General features: G+C 44.8%; 1 protein-coding gene and 1 long non-coding RNA gene across 2 annotated transcripts in view; one reads left to right on the top strand and one right to left on the bottom strand.

Annotated features, from left to right (window-relative positions):
• LOC128094695 (uncharacterized) overlaps window positions 1-5601 on the bottom strand; it is a 50240-nt gene extending 44639 nt beyond the window's left edge. Inside the window, exon 1 of the long non-coding RNA XR_008213034.1 lies at window positions 205-5601. This is a non-coding gene — a long non-coding RNA (uncharacterized LOC128094695). The remainder of the gene's footprint in view (window positions 1-204) is intronic.
• The window catches only part of Arhgap35 (Rho GTPase activating protein 35), a 117302-nt gene that overhangs the window by 460 nt on the left and 92645 nt on the right, over window positions 1-24197 (top strand). The window lies entirely within an intron of this gene.

The following is a 24197-nucleotide window of genomic DNA, read 5'->3' as shown; positions in this document are numbered from 1 at the left end:
TCTCGGTGTCTCTCAGCCTCCACTCGAGATAACCGACTCCCAATTCGGAGCCGTCTCCTTTCCCACTCCCCCCCCCCCTCACCCCCCAGTCATACCCTTCGCTGCCTCCTGGAGTCGGCTGTGCTCCTGGGACGACCTACCTCCTCACTGACCCCCCTCTGTATCCCTCCTGGCTCCCACTTTGGACATCCGTGGCCCTCTTACCTTATCTGTTTTCTCTTAACATCACTTTGGGGGTGAGGTCACCGTCTTCCTTCTGTGGCCTACCTACTGTTATTATTCTTGACTTAGAACCTCTTGCATCCCCAGGAGCTGTCCCTTTAGGACCTGCGGTTTCACCTCCGTGGAGATCCGTATTAGACCTCTGTTGGTAGAGGCACTGCTGCCCTCCGGTCTTTGCTTTGGACATAATTCCTCCTTCCACTTGGGCCCAACTGCCCCACATTTCTGCCCCGGCCGTACCACGGAACCTGCTGCACCTCCTTGGGATGCCCCTAGGCTGCTTCTCCAACCGTTCACGGATTTAGATACTCTGTGCTTGCTGGCTTCCTTCCCTTCTCAGTGCTTGCCCCCGATTGCCATTCAGACCCTGTCTTCTGTTCCAGACCCTTCTGCCTGCCAGCTCTGCCCCTTGCCGGAGCTGCGATCTTGCACGCACTCCCCCGCAGTGCCTGGCTTTCCGCCTCTTCGTTTCCCCCCTTTCTGTCCCTCGGGGTGTCTCATTTCTGCCATTCCCTTTAGCAGACCTCTGCCCTTAACCCTAACTCCATCTTAGTTGTGCCCCATCTCTGCTCCTCTGTTTTCTTTGGCTGGCCCTCTTTCTCACCTTTATTTCAGCGCTCCTCTGCTCTGCTCCATTCATTTGCGCCCCCTCCCCTTAGCCTGTCTGCAGTAGGTTACTCTCCACCTAGGACTTGCTGCCTATGTCTTTTTGCTATTGGTGTGCCTCTGCACCTCAGATGGCTCTGACCCTTCATACTTTTCCCATTCTGCATTTCCTGGGCTTACCTTTTCCCCACTCATTCTCTTTAGTAGGTGCCCCCTCCCCACAGCTCCCTTTTGGAGCTGTCCATTTTCATATTTTTGACCCGTTTTTAACTTTACTATTGCTGTCCCTGTCAAAGTGATCATCTTTAAAATGATCTGCTTATGTCCCACCTTTGGTCCCTCTCAATTCTAAGCCCCCCCCTCCCCCATTCAGCCTTTCCCCGGACTTTCCTTTTTGTTCATTCGCTGTCCCTATTTTGCTCTGATTCTTGCCTCCTTTTAAGCCCTCGTCCTCAGCTCTAACCTGAAGATGTCTTATTAGTCATTCCTTTCTTCTTATTTCCATCTCCCCTTTCTTGGCACCTCCAAGTTCTTGAATAGATGCTCATTTTCTCTTGATGCCCCGCTCCCATTCCTTTCCTCTGACCTCCCTTGTGGCTTTCCGCCTTTCCTTCATGGCCTGTCAGGCTCCCTTTCTAACATTTAATATCACACCTGCTTCTTGGGGCTCCTTCTCCATTGCCAACAGGCTCCCCATTGAGGAGGATATCCCCCTTTAGGTCTGTGTTTACCTGTTCTGCATTTCTCAGCATTTGCCAGGGTAGGCTGGGGCCAGGTTCTCTAGGCACTGATCCAGAGAATTGCAGATTCTCTGTGGAGCCCGGAGTGTTTCAGATTTTATCCCCAAAGTTCTGAGAGCTGCTGCAGAGGTAGGAAGGGGTAGATAGGGTTGCAACTCTGCAGTTTGGAAGCTTCTTCCCATTTCTCTGATTGGTACCAAGGTTAGTGATGGTGGGTATGCCTCATCCATTGCCCCATTTCCCCTCTGAACCTCACAGCCATGTGTCCTTGGGAAAGGGGACTGCCGCTGCTCAGGGCTCTTGAGTCTTCTTCTCACTTCCCTCCTTGCCTCTGCAGTTGTAGACACTCCGCTGTACTCTCTCTCTCCCACCTCCCTACCAGCACCCCTGGGGACTGTTCAGGAGTATGCTGCTTTGTCTTTTCCTTTTTTTTCCCAGCTGAAAAGTTGTTTTACTCTAGGCCAGGGAAATGCCAGTTCTCAAGTTCTGCAGGTCCCCCTGGGGCGGGGGGTGTTGTGGCCACACTTGGTGTTTACTGCTCTGGTCCTCAGAAGCAGCCTTTTGCCTTCCCTCCTGGCCTTTGGTTAATGCCATGACCTTGAGGGTGGGGCTAGACTCAGTGGGTTTCTGCTTCCTTTTTCACCTCTGCCCCCTGGAAGGCTCCAGCTTCCTGGTCTTCAAAATAGTGAGAGCCTGGGTGTAGAAAGCACTTTGTGACTGTGGTGGTGGTTGTTGTTGATGATGAAAGAAAGTGCCAAGTGTCACTCAGATTTCTGCCCTCTGTTATTACCGGCACTCGGCACTGGCAGCCACAGGAGCCCAGATCGGTGCTGTTCCTGGGCTCTGGAGGAACCAGGAGCAGGAACCAGTGAGTGAGTCTGATATCCCCCAGACATATGATGAAGGGACCTGGCTGGGTAGAGTTGGAGAGGGCTGCCAAGAGCTAGCTGATGAAATGGATTTGGACATAATTGAGGTCTGTGAGCTGTGCCTTTCCTACCCTGTGTTCAAGTTCCCCAATGATTTTTGTGGTGGGATTTAGGAAATTCATTCAGAGGTAGGTGTCCTTTATAAAAAAGCCATTTGACCACATTCTCCTTTAACTTGGTAGGGAGTACCTTTGGTGTGTTGTAGGTGTATTTATTTAAGTAAATCCAAATCAGAAGTCTGTTTTGTTGTTTTTGTTTTCCTCCTCCTGTGGCTTAGGGCAATTGCATATTAAAACAGCTATCTAGCTGTGTAGGCACATTTACTGGAAGGACTTTCTTTCTTAGCTGAGCTATGATCAGATTGTTTATTTCAGCACCTGCTTAGAAATAGTTCTGTGTGAACACATTTGAAATAAAACCCTTCACTGTCATCTACAGAATTAAACCATTGACTCATCCAGTGTTGGAGCGTTTAGGGGCTGCATAATAGATCTGGGTGGCTCTTGTAACTTTTTAGGACTGTAGGTTTTCTGGGTTTGGGTCTTTTTTTTTTTTTTAATCTTCTCAGTTGTGTACTGTGGTTGGAAGTCGGTGTCATGAACATTGCTAGGCTCGTTCTGCCCCTGACAGAACTGCAGGACTTTAAGCTCTGACAAGGAGAGTCTGGGGAGTGTGATGCTATGTGGCGCTTTGGTCTGTTTCCAGTCGTGCATCTTTGGCCTCGTGTCACAGTTACTCTCCTGAATTTATTTTAGAGTTTGTACTCTCCATGTCAGTATTTTAACATTTAGTTGTCTTGTTTCTCATTCCCCGTCATGTGGAGGTGACCCCTAATTAAGAATAGGAACAACTGTGTGTGCAGCACCACTACAGTGTGTGTTTCCAGAGTTTTCCTAACACTGACAACCTAAAGAGTTCTGCATGCTCAAAGCGGGAGTCCACATTAATGGAAGAGGAGAGACAGAATGAACAAAGAGCTGCTTTTCCTCCAAAACTGGGAACTAATGTTCCCAAAACTGTCAGATTTCTCTATGGTTGTGGAGACTCCAATCCTGGAATTGACATTTGCTTTCATGATGGAATTGGGTGCTACAGAAATGTGAGGTGGTAGCCTTGGCCTTCTGGAAGGGCTCCTGTGCCAGTTGGGGCGGAGTGTGAAGTAAGATACGGCAGCAGATGACTCTTTTCAGTGCACTAGCATGTCTCCAAGGGCTCTTAACCCTGCCTAGATCTTTACAGCTAGTCTTTCTTCGCCTCTCCCCACTCTTTAAAACTAACCTTTCTCTGTACTCATGTCTCCTCTCTCTTGCCCATCACCTCCTTTTTTGATTGGCCTGATGATGCCCCAGGACAAATAACAAGTCAGAAACCATCATTCCTCTTCATACCAGATAGATGGGTGCCAGTATCTGGTTCAAATGGTGATTTTTGGAAAAGGACAGTTTGGGAAGGGTGTGGGTTGCACAGCTAATGGAGAGCCATAGCCTCATGGCTGTGTATGTGGTCAGTCTTCCGGAGATGGGTCATCACAGCTGGACGTACGCAATGTAGTCGAGATTGCTTTTCCATCCTTGGTCTGAGGCAGTCTCCTGAAAGGTGTTGGACCTCTTGCAATCCTTCTTGTAATCTCCTAGGACTGTTATCATTTGCCACCTGGCAATCTAAATTGTGTCTTTTGTTCATTTATTTATGTATATTTTTATTTATTTGAGACAGGCTCTCACATAGTCCAGGCAGGCTTCTATCTAGATATGTATCCGAGGGTAGCTTTCAAGTCATCCTTTTGCCTCTCTCTGAGATTCTCGGATTGCGGTAATGCACTACCACATCTGGTGTAATTTATCCAGTCTGTGTGGCATTTGATTAGTCATTTGCTTCACTTATTTACATTTTCTGTCTTTCATAAACCCCAAGATTCTTTGCCTGTAGAGGGATGGCAGAAATACCATCGTGGGTCCTGGAGTTTGGTAGAACCTAGTTGAAAATCAGTACCCTGTTTGCAGGTGGGGAAATGAAAGGCTTGCCTGAGGTGATGTTGTAGGCTTCTGCCATGTTAGATGATTGGACACAAGAGCAGGGGCCTGCCTTCTGTCTAGGCCTTGTCCTAATTAATTAGGACTGGGGACAGCTTGCTTCTCCACTGGACTGGACACCACTGTCTGAAGTCTGAAGTCCAGCCCTGATGTAGACTCCATTCAGCAGAACATGCTGCTAGAAGAGCTGGGGCTGGGGCTTGGATCCCCCTCTTGCCCTTGTTATGTCCTAAAACAGAATTGAGATGGGGCTTTTCCTGGGCTTGGAGGAGACTGAACAGGATACTTTTTTTTCAGTAGAAAATAAACACTGCCACTTTCTCAGCTATTCACATGGAAATTAGTTTATAACGTGGGGGGATGGGCTCTCCAGATTGTGTTAGCTGCATAACTCAGCTTACACCTCTTTTATAAAATGGTAGGGAATTTCTCAAGCTGAGTCATTGTTGACCTAGACTCTCAAATAGCAATGGTCTGAATAGTACTTGAATTGCTGGTATTAAGAAATGCAAACAAATCATTGGTGTTCATCTTCCCAAAAGTTTATTTCTATTAAACTTTTGATACGACACTTTATCAGAATTTATCTATAAAGTCTTGAAAATAAATGGGCACCTGTCACTCTTGACTTCTCATTTATGGGCATCTCTTGATATTGAGGAACACCACTGAGCTTAGTGGAGAACTGGGCACTTTCAGCCATGAAGCATCATTACAGAAATGTAATATTTGTTTTTGCTGGAAATAGCCAACTTGCCTAAATCCTTGACCTTCCCTTGTGAAAGGAGTGCCTCTGTGTTATGGACTCTGCAGCAGCTGCGACTTGTGCATCTCTTGTAGTGTCCTCATTAATCCTTGTCCTCCTCGGGCCTTCTCCTGACTTGGAATATACCCTTTTCCTGGTCACCGTAGTGAGTTGGTGATTGAAATCGAGCCATTGAGAGAAAGCTTCCCATGCTGTAAAAACATGTTGACAAAGCCAAGCACAGTTGCGTACATTATGGTTCCAGTGCTTGAGAGGTGGGGGGAGGAGGATCAGATGTTCAGGGCAATCCTCAACTACTTAATGAGTTTAAGGCCAGCCTGAGCTACATGAGATCCTATCTCTAAAATACTCAAAAAGCCAAACCAGCTGAAAAGTAAAAAAAAAAAAAAAAAAAAAAAAAAACCTCCCATTCTGACCCTTTGAACTTACTAGCTGTGTGATTAGGGCAGATTATTTGTCCTTCTTGTAGAAAGAAGGGATTTTATCAGATGGCTCCTACTTTGCATTATTGTCTAGCCAGCTAGACAAAAATAGCAAGTTTGAGAATTTTATTTCTGTTCCAGACTCACATCCAGGTATCACAAAATTAGGTAAAATTAAGTTAGTCTAACAGAAAGAAGCTACAAATGTTTGGCCAAGTATTGTCTGCTTAACTCTTTAATTTTGGATTTTTCGAGACAGAGTTTCTCTGTGTAACAGTCCTGGCTGTCCTGGAATTCAACTTTGTAGACCAGGCTGGCTTCGAACTCGAGATCCACTTGCCTCTGCCTCCCGAGTGCTGGAATTAAAGGTGTGCACCACCACCACCACCACCACCAGCTTAACCCTGTATTTCCTTTTAACTCTTATTTTCTTGGGAGACCAAAAGATATTTAAGTACCTCTTGAGTGAGTCTTTTTGGTGCTGGGGAGGAACCCAAAAACACCTGCTGTTAGGCATGTGCTCCACCACTGACTTTTAAGGCCAAGATTTTCTTCTTTTGAGAATGTTCTCAAAATGTACAGATAGAGTACTACCATAATTTGTCAATTTACAATTAAAAATAAAAATGAGATGGGTATGTAGCTCAGTGGTAGTCTTTTGGTCTGGCATGCACAAGGTCCTGGGGTCCATTTCTAGCACGGCAGTCAACCAATGGAAAAACATTAAAAGGACATAGGAATGCAGATGTATGGAGAGAAAAACACTGCTCCTTATTTCTTGTTTGTTTCATTGCTGACTATAATGATCACATTTGTTCATTTATTTGTGTGTATATTTGGGTGTGTGTGTGCCATGGTCAGAGGTCAGAGGACAAATTATGAGAGTCAGTTCTCTCCACCATGTAGGATCTGGTGGGGGTCAAACTCAGTTTGTCATACTTGGTGGCAAGTACCTTCATCCACTTGGCCATTTTGCTAGCCCAGCCCACTGTAATTATTTAGTAACTTTTGAATTGCAATTGGAAAACAATGTTGGAGTGAGAGTGTATTAGCCAGCTATAGCTAATGCATAGCCTTCCTAAGTACAGAGGATTTAAGAATACATTCTTTTGGAGGACCTGGTTTATTATCAGCACCCACATCATGGCACATAACAATCTGTAACTCAAGTTCCAGTGGTCTGACACCGTCTTTTGGCCTCCAGGGACACCAGACACACATGGTGCACAGACATACATGCAGGCAATACTCCCATACACATAAAATGAAGATGAAGGAAAAAAATACATTGTATTGAACCTTTTCCTATCTGTGATTAAATGAAAGGTCAAGATCATGGATTTATCTCTTGCAGCTTGTGTTAGGCTTGAGACAAAAGGAAATGATCACTGTTAATTGCCACAGGTAATTAAAAAGGGGTCTTTGTTCAGTAACAAATTGATTGTGTACAAATGAAAGTCTGCTGCATTAAAACAAGATTATTGGAGTTTTGAAATCTATGTCTTCAGCAGAATGGTTCAGAGCAAGAGGACCACCTGGGGTGGGTGTGGGTCCTGCTGCTGGAGAGTGCTGCTAGTTCCTCCACTCTCAGAAATGCTTGTTAAGGTAGCAGAGGGAGCTGGGGACTCTGATGTTGGTGATCACCTTTTTGGTGGCTTGAAATCCTGATGTGCCTTTTTAATGTTGCTGGGCTCTAGGGAATGTCTCCCTCTGATTGGTCAATTGAATGCAGATACAACTTTTATGAAAAATGAAAAAGGGAGACAGGTTTCTGACTGTTGGAGGAGTGGGCCCCAGCTATTGGCATGTGCCAGAATTAAGCCACAAAGACTGAAAAATGGCAGTGGTAACTTTTAGACTTGTGATATGTTGACAAAGAATACTTACTCTCTTGTGCACAGATCTTTGTAAGTTAGCTTTATTATTACTGACTTTTCTGGGGTAGTGGGTTTGAGATAGGGTCTCATGTTGTATCCCAGGCTACACTGAAACTGATGACAATCTCTGCCTCCACCTCCCAAGTGCTGGGATTACAGTAGGCTTGTTCCACACAAATCAGCATACTTTCCTTTAAAAAAAAATAGTCAGGGAATGGGAACACACACACACAAGCATGTAGATCAGAGAGTATTCCAACATGTGGGTCCTAGGTATCAAACTCAAGTCATCAGGTTTGGTGGCAAGTACCTTTACCTTCTGAGCCATATGGCCAACCCCTTTTCTTTGTATTTCTTAATTCATTAGAAACTTTGAGAGTCTGTATATAAGGCACTTCCATCCTGGCTGTGTGTGTATTATACAACATGGCTCTGCGTGATGATGGAGCACACCTTTAATCCCTATACTCCAGCCTGGTCTACAGAACTAGTTCCAGGACAGCCAGGGCTACACGGAAAAATCCTGTCTCAAAAAATCAAAAAAACAAAAAAACACGGGCTGGTTGAGAGCATGGTGGGACTGATACTCAACTGTTGTTAGGAAAACACTTTTAACTTTTTTTTTTTTTTTTTTTTAAGGCAGGATCCCACTTGCTATGTAGACCAGACAGCCTTGAACTCATAGATTTGCCTGTCTCTTGCCACCCTGGTCCTGGGATTGAAGGTATTTGCCACTATGCCTTGTGACTTTTTTATAAGTAGCCCTGGCTGCCCTGGAAATCACTCTGCGTGTATCTGTGTGTGTCAGGGTCTCACTGTAGTCCTGGCTGGCCTGAAATATACTTTTATAGACTTTGGTGGCCTTGAGCTCACAGAGACCCTTCTGCCTTGGTCCCCTGAATGCTGAGATTTAAAGGTGTGTGTCACCATGCCCGTCTTCTTAGATACAATTTTAAGAGTTTTACAGTCATGGATATATATTTACCTGTTTGATTTAATTAAATAATTTTGAAGCAAGGATTTCACGACATAGCTCTCTCTGGCTTGTCTCCCACTCCAAATGTGCCTTACCTCAACCTCCTAAATTCTGGGCTTACAAGCATGTGTCACCACACTGGACTATTTACTGTATCAGTATACGTTGAGGCAGATATGCAAACCAAGATCCTATATGAACACATTGACTGTAGCGATATGTATAAATTTAAAACAAGAAAATCTAAATGCTTTACCTTAGGAAAATTATTACTTAAGGAAAAGTCTGAAGTCATTTAAAAAGTATGCTTTTTGAAGAATACTTGACATGGGAAAGTACACCTAAAATTAAGTGTGGGGCTGGAGAACCAGGATGTAGAACTATTTAAAACGTGTATGGGAAAGAGTGAAAGGAAGAACATGTTGAAGTGCTGTTTGAGCTATCTTTGTTGTAGAATTTGGGGTGAGGAACCACTGTTTTCCTGAGTTGTACATGGTGTGTGTGTGTTAAAGATTTATTTATTTTATGTGTATGAATGTTTTGCCTGCATATATGTCTGTGCACCACGTGCATGCGTGATGCCTAAGGAGGTCAGAAGAGGGCACTGGATCTAGAACTGGAGTTTCAGATGGTTGTGAGCCAGCATGCTGGGAACTGAACCTGGGTCATCAGCAAGAGCAGCCACTTTGCTTAACCACTGAGCTGTCTCTCCATCCTTGTGGGTTGGTTCGTTTGTTTTTCTTCTGGGTTTTTGTTTGTTTGGTTTGGTTTTTAAAGACAGGGCTTCTCTGTAACAGCCCTGGCTGTCCTGGAACTCACTCTGTAGACCAGGCTGGCCTTGAACTCAGAGATTCACCTGCCTCTGCCTCCTGAGTGCTGGGATTAGAGGTGTGCGCCACCATTGCCTGGCTATTGTCTTTTATTCTTGATTTAAGAAAAAAAAAGTTAACTATGTTTGTTGTATCATATATTTTTCTATATAAACATGAAAGAAAAATTGTGCTGAAAAACAAGAAATTAAGAGCGACAAGATCTTTTGGACTCTAGTCCCTCCAGGGCAGTCACTTTCTCATAGAGTAATCAAATTAATTATTAACAATAGCCACTGCTTACTTTGTACTAGATGCTGCCAAGTACTCCTTCCTTCCTCACAATCACCCTCCCAAGTGGGGAGTATTTACAGCTTCTAGGTGGGGAACTGAGGCACAGGAGTGAGGGACTGGCCCCAGGGCTCCCTGGCCAACGATCCTGTGTGCAAAACTTCTCTGGCCTGCCTTTGCTTTGCCAGAATGCACTACACAGACCCAGAGGAAGAAGAGTCCGTTTGGCGGCTGGCAGTTGGAACATAGTTCTGCTCAGTAAATCCCTTAGCCCCCAAGTGTTCTTGGTTTAAGGAGAAAGACTCTTTGGTCAGAGTTAGGAGTAGCCATGAAGTTAGTTATGTCTTTTTCACTTTGGGGGCTTTGGTGGCGGTGGTTGCAGTGAGAAGACAGGGGTTTCATCTCATTACATGGCCCAGGCTTACTTTGAACTGGAGATCCTCCTGCCTCAGCCTCCTGGGTGTTGGGAGTACAGGAACAGGTCACCTGGCCTGTCACCTGACCTGTGTCTTCTCTTTTATGGGCCAAAAATGTTTTTAAAGAGCTAAGTAATTTAAATAACACAGAAAACCCACAGGGAGGTGGAAGCAGAAGGATCTTGAGTTCAGAGTCTTCCTCAGCAAGATAGGGAGTTTAGGCTAGCCTGAGCTACAGATCCCGTTTCAAACAAACAAAAAAGATTTACATCATTTTACTTAATATCTAATCTGTTTAATCTCATCTATTCAAATAATTTACGTGGTTATGAGGTGCTAAGCAGAAGAAGAGAGCAGGCTGGTTCTCTGTAGCTCCTCCTCTGTAGGAGAACAGAAGTTTCATTTATCCTTTTCCCTCCCCATTCAGCCTCTGTTTGGGTGATGATGATAAGTTGAGGGTGCCAGTTACACAAATCGAGCGAGCGAGCGAGCGAGCGAGTGTCCTTCTCCCCAAGAATGTGGGCCACTTAGGAAACAAAGGCTGCTCTTCCCTTACAGGTAGCACAAGGAGCATACTGTTTCTGTACCAGAAAGTACAAATTTTAGAAGGCCAGTGGCCTGGTTCTTTCTTCCTGATCTTATCTTAAAGAACTAAGTGTGACTAAACATTTCAACGCAAGAATGCATTGACTGGGTTTAAGACAGATTTCATCTGATGAAAAAATTTTTTAGGAAACTGGTCCAGTTCATGATTCTCTTGAATAAAGAATAATTTGGTCTGGTGTGTAGCTGATAGAGCACTAGTCTGTACACAAATTCGACTTCCATCCCCAGCACCATAGGGAAGAAAGAATAATTTGGAAATTATGTTTACCCTGTTGGCTTTTGTTGTAGCTATTTAGCAGAACAGCTGTATGCATGGCAACACATTTTTACTGGCCACTTATTTCTGCTCATGGGGATTAGTTCCAGAAGACTTGATGGTCAGTTGCAGTGCAGAGTTTGGGGTTGGGTGTGGAGGCATACCTGTAATTTCAGCATTCAGAAGGCTGAGGGTTCTTGAGTTGAGGCTAGCCTGGGCTACATAGCTAGTTTCTGTTTTAAATTAAAAAAAAAATTTAAGGCTGGGTATGGTGTTGGATACCTTTGTTCTAAGTGGTGGCGGAGGCAGTCAACTTCTAGGAAACGAGACCCTATTTTAAAAAAAAAAAATCAGGTGGTGGTGATCACGCCTTTAATTCTAACACTCAGGAGGCAGAGGCAGGTGGATCTATGTGAGTTTGAGGCCAGCCTGGTCTACAGAGAGAGTTCCAGGACAGCCAGAGCTGTTACACAGAGAAACCCTGCCTCAAAAAACCAAAAATAAACAAACAAAACAAGCAAGCAGAACAAATAAGAAGAGACTTTGGGCGCTCTGTGGGATTTTTTTTTGGTGGTTGTTCCTCTTGTTTTGGTCCCAAGACCGGAACAACCCAGGGCCTCCGGGCTCATACCTTAAGCCTTGTTGCATAATTTTTACTTCTAGAGCAGCACCTGACAGATAATCTGTTCATTATTTGTTTAGTGTTTGCTGAATAAAAAATGTGAATGTTGAACATGACGATGTTCACCTATAATCCAACACATGGCAGAAGGATTGCAATTTAAGACCAACCCGAGCTGCATGAGATCCTGTCTCCAGAAAAGAAGGTGGAGAAGCAGTCTGGAGACTTATCTCTTAGTAGAGGGTCTGCCTAACATACATAAAACCCTAGGTTCCACTGCCTAAAAATCAGGCATTTGAGTTTGAGGCCAGCCTGGACTACAAGAGACCCTGTCATTATTGTGCCATCCTGTCTCCCAGAAGGTAAGGTTTTTAGGAGAAACCTAGGGAGGATGCAGCTTGAGTACCTTGGTCCTTAGAGTATTGGGATTCCTCAGGCAGTTTTGGGGCAGGATCCTTTCCTCTGCTGTTTCCATTTCCTTTTTGACCAACCTTGTGATGTCAGGCTGGTTATTTATTTTTATTGTGAGTTGTCTGTAAAATGGGCTTAGTACTGACTCTGCTTAGTCTTTTATCGCCGTGGACTAAATGTAGAGTGATGATGAGAACTCTTGTTAAGTTGAGAAACCTTGAGCTTGTGGAGAGGATAGACCGTGTAGGAATGAATGTTCAGGTCAGCGGAGCAGACCTGTAAGTGGAGCAGACCTGCCGCTGGGCTTGTTATCTCTTAGTCTGTGCAACAGCTGTCTCTGCAGCCCAACCTCTAGTCACTTGCCCCCAGGTCACAGTGACCCTGGGTCTTATCAGCAAGTATCTCATATTTGGAGATGTTAACTCCAGGTGACAAGTCAAATATCAGTCGTTAATGTTTGTCAGACCTTCCGGGCCAGGCCCCAGCCACTTTCTCTCTCAGTCCTTTTCCTCTCACCTAAGGCTAACACCCACCCCCAACCCCCGCCTCAGGCAAGACAAACTGTGGTGCCTCAAGTACCTCCTGAGTAGAGCAGAGCAGACTGCCTCAGTGTCTGCTCTTAGGGTCAGAGTGCAAATTCAAGTTCTCATGGTGGATTTGGGAAGCTTGGAAAAATGAATGCCTGGGTCATGGTCGGTGCTTAGCAAATGCCTTTGTTAGTGCTGTGATACCTGAAGTTGCCTGTTTAGGACCAACTGAGAGGATGGTGGTGGGAAAGTTTACCAAACACAAGTTCTTAATTTTGCCAGGGAAGGGGCTTGGGGAGAGAATATGAAATTTCTCGGCTTTGTTTTATTAAAAAGCAGGCCCCAGGGGCAGAATAGAAACAGTCTTTCCCAAGAAAGTTGGATTTGCATGGTCATATGAAGGTGTGTGTTTTTAAGTCTCACTTTACGTAGATGGGAAACTGCCACACACCAGCAACAAAATATGTGGCTAGGTACTTAGGCAGCTTAGATTCGTGCCGAGGTTCCTCCGTTGTCACCATAAAATAACTTTCTAATTCAGTACTAACAGGGTGATTATGAAAGTAGTAATGAACAGTGTTTTCATATAGTAAGTGTTCACTTAATAGGGATTGTTATTTCCAAAGAGTAAGTATTGGTTGGTTGTCATGTGTAAAGTACTCTGCTTGCTTAGAAGTCCAAGGCATCCTGTGTCTTCTCCTCTTTGAGTCTCACTCCAAGCCATTGGGGTCACAGGGAAACACCTTGACAGTTGATTCCCATGGTGCCTGGGGCTGGAGAGGTGGCTCAGTGGTGAAGAGCACTGGCTGCTTTTGCAGGGCCCCAAATGGTCTTGGAAATTCCAGAAGTTCTGTTGCCTTCTTCTGGCCTCTGCAGGCACTGCATGCTTGTGGTGCACACACAGTAGAATAAGTCTTAAAAAACAAAACCCAGAAGATTGAATCCTCAGGGCTTCTGTGTGATCTGCGGAACACTTGGCAGTTTGGCCTGGCCTGCCCTTCCCTCCCAGCTAGATGCCTGCCCTCAGCCAAGGGGAGCCAGCGGGGCTCAAGAACAGTGTTCTTATTCCGCTAGTTTCTGGTGAACTGGCTCTTAACTCTGAAGTGCTCCCCTCAGTCCTTTTGCTTGGGGAGTTCCCTGTTCATCCTCCAGCATCTCGGGGTCTGTGTTTTGAGACTTCGAATGTTTGGGTTTTTCTGCCTGTTCATGAACTCTAGTGGTGATTCAGCACTTGTCACTTGTTTCAGTATAGTGACATGTTCATGGAGTTCCATGTCAGTGGTCATACAACACCCTGTGCTGTTCCGTGCCCCTGTCCCCAGCTGCCCTGTTGCCCTCCTGAGAGGCATCCATGTTGTACTAGAGGTGTAGATGTGTCAGCTTCTCTCCTTTCCCATGAGTAGTACCATGCTGTGGTTTGTGCCTCTATCTTTTTTGTTTAATGTCTTGGGAGATCATTTCATATTAACACAGAGGGGTTTGTGTTTGTTTTGCTTACAGCTTCGTGGTATTTCATTAGACAAGTGCGATGCTAGTGTGCTCCCAGTTAGTGCTGTAGAGAAAACGTCCTTGGGTCATTTGCCATCCAGTAGGAGAACTCTGAGGAGTAGAATAATATTTTTTTGTTTGTTTCTTTTAAGACGGGATCTCACGTGGCCTAAGCTGGTTTTGAGTTTCTGATACTGAATTTCTCCACCTTGAGTACCGAGAGTATAGGTGTGCATCATACTAATTTCTACACTGTGCTGGGGAGTAAATCCAGGGCTTCCTGCATGCTAGTCAACTGAGCTTGTTCCCAGTCCCTTTTATGTTCTGTAGACAGAGCCTTATTCTACAGTGCAGTCTTGCTTGAAACTCAAGGTAATCCTGCTCTCCTCCTGGATGCTGAGATTACTGCTATAAACTGCCATGCCTTCTCCTTCATTTCTTTCTGGTTTTTTTTTTTTTTTTTTTTTTTTTTTGTTGTTGTTGTTGTTGTGTTGTTTTGTTTTTGAGATAGGGTCTCCTTACATAGCCCTGGCTATCCTAGAACTTACCAGACTGGGCTAGCCTCGACCTCACAGAGATAACCCACCTCTGCTTCTGCCTTCTGAGTACCAGAATTAAAGGTGTAGACAGCACATCCAGCCCAACTGTCCCTTCTGAATGCAGGTTTGTTCATTCCTGTTGTTGGTGTTGTTTAGTAAGGTGCCTGGCATGAGTGCTTAATTGGGACTGGTTCCTTCTGTTGTTATTTCCCGTCAGCATTGGGGATTGAACCCAGCACCCCTGTGCTAGGCTGTCACCTGAGGCCTGAAGGAAAGATGGGAGTGTTGTAGCTGGGGAGATGAGATAGACGACTGAAAGAAACTGACATTGGCACTCCCTGGGTGCAAGGCCTCCAGCGTGCAGCTTTCCCACAGCTGCTGGCTTAGAGCCCACAGGACACGGTTGAAAGGTGTCTTTTGGGATGGAGGAGACTTCCAAAAACCACCTCCTAATACAGCGGTCAACACAACATCCCTCTCCCCTGGGATCTTACCCCTACGGAAAGAACCCTCTGGAGGTTTCAGCCAGGGAAACTAGATCCCCCAAGCTGTATATAGATGACTGTAATAATAACAGCCAGCACCAGGCCCAGGGCCCTGTGCCAGGCGTCACGCACATAACACATACCCTGTGAACTTGATACTGTGTTTGCTTCCATTTCTCAGATGAGGAAGCTGAGGCAGTATGGCTAGGTGACGTAGCTGAAGGGTTCAGAGGAAGGTAAGGACTTGTTTTATTAGTTCAGAGTTGAAGTTTGATTTCCACATCAACCTTGACTCAGCTGAAGGATGGATAGAGTGCATTTTTTTTTTTTTTGGTGTGTTCCCTTGATCTGTAGCTTAGCTAATAACTGTCAGTTAATTCCAGCTATTTCACCTCATTTTTGTTGTGGGGGCCTAGTTGGACTTTTTAATGGCGTTTCATTGTGTGTGGGTATGTATCTGTGTTTAACCAGTATCTTATATAACCCAGGCTGGCCTCAAACTTACTCTGGAGCTAAGGCTACACTTGAATTCCTGATCTTCTTGCTTCTACCTGTCAAATGTTGGGCTTACAGGCATGGGTAACTATGCCTGGCTATAGTTTTTGTTGTTGGGCTTTTGGTTTTGGTTTGTTTTTCACTTTAATCTCAGCTTAACTTAGCAAAATTTAATTAGAGTCTGTTGCTTATTCATTTTTCTAACGCCTCCTTGAAATGTTTGTTTCTTGGGTTTGGGAAAGAGCTCTGGTATTTCGTGATGCTGCTACAATGCCATTCGCTTGTGTTACCAGCATGCTCTGGAATGCATACTATTATGCCTGTTTCATTACCCATATCCACCCCCCCCCCCACTGCCCCCATGCCTGTATTTTCAAGTCTGAGTTAGCATCTGGACTTATTTTATGTACCAGGGGATTGAACCCAGGACCTTGCATAAGCTAGGCAGTTGCTGTGCCACTAGACTATATCCTCATCCCATTGATTTGTTTGATTGTTTTTTTTTTTTTCTTTTTTTTTTTTTTTTTTTTTTTTTTTTCTTTTTTTTTGGTTTTTTCGAGGCAGGGTTTCGCTGTGTAGCTTTGCGCCTTTCCTGGAACTCACTTGGTAGTCCAGGCTGGCCTCGAACTCACAGAGATCCACCTGCCTCTGCCTCCCGAGTGCTGGGATTAAAGGCGTGCGCCACCACCGCCCGGCTTGATTGTTTTTTTATTTAGGGTCTCTGTAAGTTGTTCACTATGACCTTGAATTTACTGTCTAGCTCAAGCAGGCCCTCAACTTCCAATCCTCCTGCCTCAGCTTCCTAAGTATCTGGTATCATAGGCCTGTGCTTGATAACTTGGGCTTGTTGTGACTTAAACTGTCTAGTAGTGTGCTCTGCATTAGTACCTGTCAGTTTTTGCAATGTAGCTAGCAGATAAAGAAGCCAAGATTTTAATTTTATTTAATTTTGATTAACTTAACTATCAAAATGACCTAGAGAATGTGATACAGTCTGGATGATAATGAACCACAAAGGACAGCCCTCGCCCATTTTGTTGCTTCCTCCTCCTCTCCTTTTCTTTCTTCCCTCCCTCACTTCCCCCATCCCACCTCTGGAGGAGGGTTGCTTTCTTATGTTTTTGGTTTTGAGATTAAAATCTTGTTGGGTAGCTCATGTTGGCCTTGAACTCTGAATCATTCTGCCTCAACCTCTGAGTGCTGGGACTACAGATGTGTGGTATCATACCCAGCTCTTTTAAAAATTAAGGACAGATTTGACCATTTGCATCAGCATTGGAATGAGTCTGCACAATGGGGTTTTTATTTTCTTTTTGTGGTGCTGGGTATGGAACCCAGGGACTCATATATTGTTAGGCACTCAACCTGAGCCACACCACAGGATTTATTCTTGGTCCCTGGAAGTGGACATTGCCCAAGGCTGTTGGTTTGGGGAGTTTTGGGAGATGGAGGCTGAGTGAGTATATATAGCAGAAGTATGACTAATGCTGGTAAAGTCTCTGTACGGCGATTATTACAATGCACTGGATCACTGTCTTAACAATCAGAGGCCTCTGTGAAAACCTGGGAACGAGATGAGTCATCCTTCCCAGCCTTCCAGAATCCCAGGTAGATTTGTAGCATTTTGTTCTGAGGGCTCTTTGGGGGGTTCTCTGGTACTTATGTTGGAGTCTTTAAGAGAGATGAAAAAGAACCTAGCTTTTGTGGGCAGAACTGAAGAAGCAGAAACAGGTCTTTTTTCTTGCATCGGAGAAGCGGCAGAAGTTCGTTTTGTAGGGTGTGTGTGTGTGTGTGTGTGTGTGTGTGTGTGTAGACATCTCTGTAAAGGTGAGTTCTCGTTCTGTTACGTTTCTGAGAACCCCTAGTTCTTACTCCAGGTCATGTTTCTACCCCTTGTATTCTGTACTGAAATGTGTTGAAGTTGGGGGTGGGGAGAACTAGAGACTGACAGTAAAGAGTCAAACAACAATGTTCAGAAGTGAAGGAATTTTAGGGAGTCTTTGAATAAGTGAAATGGATGTAGGATCTTGTGGAATTCTGGAAGAGAAAATGGATGCTGGATAATTGGTGAAATAGGAAAGAAATCTTTTTCTTTTTTGTGGAACTGGGGATAGAGCCCAGGACTTTGACCAGAAGTGGCAAGTGCTCTGCCCCTGAGCCCACCTCCATAGCCTGTAGTTTAATTTTTGTCCTAAAGCTCTTTTCTTTTCTCTCCTTTCTTTCTTTCCTTCCTCTCTTTCTCCCCTTTTTTTGAGACAAGGTCTCATTCTGTAGCCCAGGTTGGCCTGGAACTCAAGGTCTCCTGCCTCTGCCTTCCAAGTACTGGGATTTACAAGTGTGTGTCACCATGGCTGGCTTAATTTTTCTTTTGACCATTACACTATATATTGATTGAGTCCTGTATGTGCACGTGACGTGGTGCGCTTGTGTGGGGTCAGAGGACAGTTTTTAGAAGCTAGTTTTCTTCCTTTACCATGCAGATCCTGGAGATTGAACTAAGGCTTTATAGGAATCCCTTTACAACCTGAGTCATCTCGATGGCCATGGACAGGGAGGGCTGGACAAAGGACATATGGTAACACTGTAATATCTGCAGCTTTTCTTCATTGTAACCCAGACTAGCCTGGATCTCTGAGTATACTTCAGGCTGGCCTCAAATGCACAGCAATCATCCTGCTTTTGTCTTTTTGGGGGGTGTTTTTTTTTGTCTGTGTTTTTGTTTGTTTGTTTGTTTTTGTTTTTGTTTTTGTTTTTCCAGGCAGGGTTTCTCTGTGTAGTTTTGGTGCCTGGATCTCACTCTGTAGACCAGGCTGGCCTCGAACTCACAGAGATCCGCCTGGCTCTGCCTCCCGAGTGCTGGGATTAAAGGCGTGCGCCACCACCTGCCTTTGTCTTTTGAGTATTTGACATGCATAGGCCACCAGATCTGGATTTTCTGCATTTTCTCTCAAATTATTTCAAACTGTACTTAAAAGCCATGACTAGCAAGAGTACCCAGAGAGATATGTATGTAGGTGAAACTTGTTTATATTAGCCTCCCCACCCCTCAAACCCAGCCTATCTATTTATGTCTCCCTTTAAACTCAATGTTCCTTAGTTTTAGCACCATAGCTCCCCAGATATCCTTGTTCCAGAACTCTTCATATGCCCCTCCCCTGTCTAGTTGTGTAGCCCCATATGACTTTGAACTCTTTTTTTTTTTTTTTTTGGTTTTTCTCTGTGTAGCCCTGGCTGTCCTCGAACTCAGAGATCCACCTACCTCTGCCTCCTGAGTACTGGGATTAAAGGTGTACACCACCACTACTAGCTGACTTTGAACTCTGGATAATCTTTTTAATTTGTGTTACATTTTTCATGTTTAAGGGGGTGGGGCACATGTGCCAAGACACACTTGTGGAGGTCAGAACAGCTTGCAGGAATTGATTCTCTCCTTCTACCGTGTGGGTCCCAGAGATGGGACTCAGGTTATCAGGCTCAGCAGCAAGTGCCTTTGCTCACACAGTGCGGTCTTCCCACCCACCCCCGTTTTTTTTCTTTTTTTCTGAAACAGGGTCTCTGTTACGTAGCTCCATTTATCCTGGAACTTGCTATGTAGACCAGACTGGCCTTAAACTCACAAAGATCTGCCTGCATATGCCTCTGAGTGCTGTGAATAAAGGTGTGTGCCACCACACATACACACACACACACACACACACACACACACACACACACACACACGCTGCACGACCTTTTTCTTGAGCTAGGGTCTCACTGTGTAGACCTGGTTGTCTTTGGACTCACTGAGCTGTGCCTGCTTCTACCTCCCCAAGTGTTAGGATTAAAGGCATGAAATACCACATGCAGCTACTCCTGATCATACTGACTCTACCTCCTGTGTGCTGGGGTTCATCCTTTGGGGTTCTGGGAATTGGTCCTAGGGCCTCATGCGGGCTAGACATTCTACCAACTGAGCAACATCAACAAGCTTCCATATGCCTTGTATCTGAGATAGTCTTCTATAACCTGCTTCCCCAGTCAAACTGAAGAAAACACAGCAAAAAAAACTTAAACAGCTTGATTAATTTTTTGTTTCTTTGTTTTGGTTTGGTTTTTCGAGACAGGGTTTCTCTGTAGCTTTGGAGCCTTTCCTGGAACTCAACTCTGTAGACCAGGCTGGCCTCGAACTCACAGAGATCCGCCTGACTCAGCCTCCCGAGTGCTGGGATTAAAGGCGCGCGCCACTACCGCCCCGTTGTTTACTTCTTTTTTTTTTTTTTTTGGTTTTTTGAGACAGGGTTTCTCTGTGTAGCTTTGCGCCTGTCCTGGAACTCACTTGGTAGCCCAGGCTGGCCTCGAACTCACAGAGATCCGCCTGGCTCTGCCTCCCGAGTGCTGGGATTAAAGGCGTGCGCCACCACCGCCCGGCTGTTTACTTCTTGATACATAGCCTGGAGATTTTTTTCCCCCAGCAAGCCTTTCGTGATGTGCAGAAGGAAGTGCCTTGTCTTACACGCTGAGTGTCCTTCAGTTGTTACTCTTGTGTCTTCCAGTGGCTTATTTCTTCTCCTTTCCACACCAGAATCTTTGGTCAGGGTCTTCTGTCACTGTTATTGATAGTTATGTATCACATAACCCAGGAGTCTAGGCATTGTCAGTGGTCAGAAAATGCTGGTAGAAGAAATACCTCCTACAATAAGAAGCAAGATTCCTGCCCACACCTCGGTGTCTACTCGCAGTTTCCTTCATATCCTGGACATGAGTGGCCGTGGTCTCTCTGTATCTGTGTGCTGAAGAAAGTCACAGCCCCGCCAGAGGGGGAAGCTTGGCTCTGTAGAGATGAGAAATAGTTTTTGTGTAGGCTTCCTTGTATTTCAGGCTCCCTGGGGTCCCATTTGAAGAAATGTTTTGTTTTTAAAACCCTGCTTAGTTGTGCAGCATGATCTTTTCTCGTTCTCCTTGAATCTACAGCTCACTTTACCTTAAAAGATAATGTGTGTGTTGTTTTAAGCCTGCTATTTAGTAAACTAGTCAATAAATGTTAATTATCTAAAATGTAGTCATGTGTGGTGGCACATGCCTTTAATTCTGGGACTGGAGAGGTTGAAGGAGAAGGTGGCTCAATTTGAGACTAGTCTGAGCCACACAGTAGGTTCCAGGCTGCACATGCCTAGGTCTACATAGTAAGACCCTGACTCCTCTCTCCAGTTTTCAAGTTTCATTCTGTGTGGTCTCTAGTTAGACATGACCAAAAATACAGATTCAGAGCACAGGCGATGAACATGGGACTCTGTGATGCTCTTGAGCTGTATCTCTGATGCTGCAGTTTCTTATCCTGAATTTGGTTTTACTTTCTACATAGAGCAGATCTGTAGCTTTCATCAAATTCTCAAAGGAATTCATGACCCACAAAAGCTCAGAGCCATTGGTTTAAAGTAATGCTGAGCCCCATGGCCTCATTTTGTCTCTTACTGTAGGGTAAGAGGTAGAGTGCTATTTTGTTTTTTCCTTACACTCATTGGAGAGGTCCTTGGTACAGGAGAACTCTGCTGGGAGCTTGTAAGTGAAGAAACGTGTAAGTTATTTTTGAAAGTTTGTTAATTTGATTCTGAAACCTTTGTCTCTTCTCTGATTGTTTACTAATGATGTCTTCATGTTTGAAACAGTCTTGCTTTTCAAGCTTAGGTATTCATTCATTCATCTTATGTTTATATTCTGGGCACTATGCTGGGCATCAATGAGCTGAAGTGTAGGTGCAATCTCCTGGACACTCTAGGCAATGACATTATTATAAGTGCACAGAAATGGTAGCTGTTATTGTCATAGCACATCTATCATAGGGTGTCATGGGTAAGTCATGAGGAATAGGTGAGGGACTCAGGAGAGGTGACCAGTCTAACTTGATGTTTTATGGGACTTTGACTCCTTAAGGCTCTGCTATGTTGCAAATCTTGTGAGGATATAACAGGTTAGGTGCTTGTAGAAATTGCTGAACTGGAGAGGTTCAGTTGGAAACAGGACTGATTTTAAAACCCTAGTTACAACATGAGTATTCAGAAGGAACTTTATTGGGGTGAGCATGGGCTGCAATGTAGTACTGGCTGGCTTTGAGCTTGGGTCCTCCTGTTTTCGCCTCCCGAGTGCTAGAATTTCAGGTGTGCACCACCACTCTTGGCTCTTTGTTTTTTGAGGCAATGTCCCTGGCTGGTTTAGAACTTGCTGTGTAGAACTGACTGGCCTCAAACTCATTGACAGCCACGTATCTGCCTCTGCCTTCCAAGTGCTGGGATTAAAGGCATGTACCACCACTCCTGGCCTATCCTTGCCCCCCCCCCCCCCCCCCCCGTTTTTGCCTAGACCCCTATCCTCGGTTTTTAAGTTTTAAAGACAATAGACTATTTTCTCATTCTGTGGACAAGTCTTAAGATTCTCCTTGTTCTTGTCACACAACAGGTTTTTGTTTTGTTTTGTTTTTTAAGATTTATTTATTTATCATGTATACAGTGTTCTGTCTGCATGTATGACTGCAGGCCAGAAGAGGGCACCAGATCTCATTACAGATGGTTGTGAGCCACCATGTGGATGCTGGGAATCAAACTCAGGACCTTTGGAAGAACAAGCAGTGCTCTTAACCTCTGAGCCATCTCTCCAGCCCTTGTTTTGTTTTTTAAGATGTTTTTTTCTGTGTAGATAGACCAAGTTGGCCTAGAACTCAGAGATCCTCCTGCTTCTGCCTCCCAAGTACTGGAATTAAAGGCATACAGCACATAGCAGGTATTTGATGGTACTTGCTGAGAAGAGGAGATGGAGATGATTGGGTTGTGGGACTCTGAGCAGTGTCTTTTATCTGTCCCAGTAATCAATATGGTGTCCAGTTGTGTTTGGTGGGCTTTGGGATCTAAATACCAGAGCTTTAAACCCAGCTCATTAGCCTTGGCCAGGCCTCTGTTTTCACTTGTGTGAAACGACAGTATAACTGTCACTTGCCCTACAGGGCTTGGCAGGGTATGGGATCCTCTGTGTCGCCTGTTTTGTCGCAGAGGCTCGGTCAGCAGAGCACTTGCTATGCGTGAACTCCCGAGTTCAGTCCCTAGCAACACTTAAGCCAGTCATGGTGGGGAAGCAGAGACTGGAGACTCCTGGGAGCTCACTGGCCAGCCAGTCCAGGGCTCCAGGTTCAATGAGAAACCCTGTCTCAAAATATACGGTGGAGAACAGTTGAGATGGACATTTTTTTATTGACCTTTAGCCTTCACACACACACACACACACACACACACACACACACACACACACCCCACATGCACACACACACACACACACACACGTGCACACCTGAAAATGCGTACTCAAAAAAATTACTTGAGTCACTCCGAAGAAAGAATAATGTACGTAAGAGAATGGGGAAGTAGATATTGTGGTTAGAAACAGTGGCTTAAGTATTTTATATTTGGGCCTTTTTCTTACATAATGTGGTTAGGATGAAGGTGGTGGTGGTTCTCCTTTTTTTTTTTTTTGGTTTTTGGTTTTTGGTTTTTGGTTTTTTGAGACAGGGTTTCTCTGTGTATCCTTGGCTGTCCTAGGATAAAGGTTCCTAATCCAATGTTCCTGAAATTTTTTGTATAAGTGCAAATTTGGATCAGATTGTCTAAACTGGTATTAGGTTATCTAAGGGATCCTTGACTACTGTAAGATTAAGAACTGGTTAATTTTCAGGGCTGGAGAAATGGCTCAGCAGTTAAGAGCATCTGTTCTTGCCGAGGACCTGGGTTTGATTCTCAGCAGCCACGTGGCACCTTATAGCCATCCATAGCTGTTGAAGAATTGGCTCATTTGGCCTGTTGGGTGGTGTGGAGCCATAGTTTACCTTTCACCCTGCAGTTGTGTCTTTTAATACAGTGTCACTGGAGAGAGCTTTCCCAATTAAAAAGAATATAATGGAGCCATAGAAACTTTGTTCAGTTTCATATGCTCTTGTTGGGTGTGTGGAAAGTAGAGGTGGGAGAAGTGGGGAGGAGGGGCTCTCTGGAGGAAGTGAGGAACTCTCTGAAGATTTCCCTCGCCAGCTCCTCCAGCTGGAAATTCCCTCCTCCCTTTCCAGCTACACTGGACCACTTTCGTTCTCCTCACTGTGCTTCCAGGCTGTGCCAGCTCATGAAGTCTCTCTGCTTTAGAGCATCCCCTTTCTTGTGTTAGAGTTGGCACTAATAGAGGGTTCTGGAACTTCATTGAGTGAAAAAGAGCATTGCATATGAAGGAACAGCATCTGCTTAAGGAGTCAAAATGACTGAAAATGCAAAAAGGAATCTGGTGCCCATTTGAAATCTGGAGAGAGCTTGGTGAACCTCTCAAAGCTGGAGTATAGTCTGTAGGCAGTAGAAAGGCCCTGACTTGAGCATGTCATTTTAAGACTCTGGTGTAGGTGCTGCTGCTGAGCTGCCCCTGTACCACGATGTACTGTGGACATGAGCCTGCATAAGAACCAAGCCAGGATGTATGGCTTCTGTTGAGTGGAGACCTTGGATCAAGTCATGCTTTCCAGCCATGAGATTCTGCAGTTAGGATTTGAGAAGCCTCTGCTTTTGATCATTTTAAGGAGCACACAAGGAAACAAAGATGAAAAGTGTGCTTCCCTGGTAATTATGAACGCTTCTCCTCTTGTCTTTGTCCGTGATTTAAACAGATGAAGATTATTTGACGTT

The sequence above is a fragment of the Peromyscus californicus genome, unplaced genomic scaffold, assembly GCF_007827085.1.
Source record: "Peromyscus californicus insignis strain IS unplaced genomic scaffold, ASM782708v3 Scaffold_4__1_contigs__length_199733344, whole genome shotgun sequence".
Lineage (NCBI taxonomy): Eukaryota > Metazoa > Chordata > Mammalia > Rodentia > Cricetidae > Peromyscus > Peromyscus californicus.
The sequence above is the reverse complement of the archived record's forward strand: the minus strand, read 5'-3'. Positions and strand labels throughout refer to the sequence as shown.